The following is a 2,000-nucleotide window of genomic DNA, read 5'->3' as shown; positions in this document are numbered from 1 at the left end:
AAATGACTATCTTTTGTAACATTTTTCTATGAAATATATTTTCCCTGATATTAATATAGTATAACCTTTCCAGTTTTCTTTAGTGTCAGTATGACAGATTTCTCCATCCTTTTACTTAGTCTACTTGTATCTTATATTAAAAGTTCATTTCTTATAGTCAGCATATAGTTGGATCTTGCTGTTTTATCCAATTTGGAAACCATTCCCTTTAAATTTGATGGTTAAACATTTTAGCATGATTATTGCTATAGTTTGGTTTAAAAATATCATTTTGTCATTTGTTTGCTCCACATGATATTTCGTTCTTTTTATCTTCTTTTTTATTGGTCTTCTTTTGGGTTAATTGAACATTTATGATACCATTTTATCTCCTTTGTTAGTGTATTAGCTGTAATTTGTTTATTGTTTTAATGGATGCTTTATGACTTATAGCATATGTCTTTAACATTGCATAGTCTACTTTTAAGTGATATTATTCAACTTTGTCTACTGTATAATAACTTTACAATAGTAAACTTTCTTTATTCTCTTCCTGATTTTTGTCATCCATTTTACATGTTATAAAATACACACTATTCACTATTTTTAAGTAGTTGTTACTATTCTTAAGTAGTTGTTTAAAAATAAATTTAAAAAATTGTATATTTACCTATATATAGTTACTGTTACCAAAGCTCTTTATTCCTTTATATAGATCCATATTTCCATCAGGAATAATTTTTCCTATACCTGATGGGCTTCCTTTCTGAGGGTTTCTCTGCTAAAATTTTAGTTAATCGTCATTATTGAAAGATACTTTTGCTGGGTATAAAATTCTAGCCTAACAGTTTGGTTCTTTTGCTCTTCATGATTTAAACATGTTGCCCTACTCTTATATCACTTGCAGTACTTTTGACAAGTATGCTTTCATTCATCTTTGCTCCTCCATACATAGTATGTATTTTTCCTCTGGCTTCTTTTGATGTTTTCTCTTTCTGTTTTGAGCACAGAGTTTGTTAAAACTTGCTTTGTTGTAGTTTTCTTTAGGTTTTTTATGCCTGGAGTTCATTGAGGTTACTGCCTCTCCAAGGTTATAGTTTTCATCAAATTTGGAATCTTTCAACCATTACTTTTTCAAATAGTTTTTTCTGTCTCCTTCCTTCCAGTGCTGAAGGGATTTTAATTACATGCATATGTACATATTTGAAATTGATCCATAGTTCATTGCTGTTATGTTCATCTTTAAATGACCTTTAAATTGATTTCCTTTTTCATTTTTGTTTCTAATATTATTTATTCAAGTTGACTAATTTCTTCTGCTTATATTTTGATTCTAATTTGTTATATTTATGTCTCATCCAATATAATTCTCATCTCAGGTATTGTGCTTTTCATCTCTAAAAGTTTGATTTGTAACTTCTTTTTAATCTTCCACATCTCCACTTAACTTTTTGAACATGTGGAATATAATTATAATGACTATTTTAATGTTCTTTTTATGCCAATTTTAACATCTGTATCAATTCTGGGTCAGTTTCAACTGACTGAATTTCTCCCCATTATGGCTATTTTCCTACTTTTTGACTCCCAATTTTTTATTGGATGCCAGATATTGTGAACCTTGTTAGATGCTAGATTGTTTTATATTTTTATTTTATAAGTGCTCTTGAACTTCATTAGGAGATGCAATTCAGTTACTTGGAAACAGTTTGATCCTTTCTTGATTTTAAGATTTATTATACAGGATCTGAGTATTCCTCTGTCCAGGGCTAATTATTTCCTACTACTACTGAGGCAAGTTCTTTTTTATTATAAGAAATACCTCATAAATCATACAGTTTTCCAGTCTGGCTGATGGAAATAGGAATTATTCACTATCCTGTGTGAGTACGAGTGTGTTGATGGGTCTTTTATTATCATTCTTATCCACAGTGTTAGACGTTCAGTGAACTTTTAATCTGGATCCCATGTCTTCCAGTTCAAAGAGATCTTACTCTTATTTTTTTGATAATTTTTCTTCC

The sequence above is a fragment of the Hyaena hyaena genome, unplaced genomic scaffold, assembly GCF_003009895.1.
Source record: "Hyaena hyaena isolate Hyena2069 unplaced genomic scaffold, ASM300989v1 scaffold_1004, whole genome shotgun sequence".
Taxonomy (NCBI): Eukaryota; Metazoa; Chordata; class Mammalia; order Carnivora; family Hyaenidae; genus Hyaena; species Hyaena hyaena.
This window is presented reverse-complemented; position numbering follows the sequence as displayed.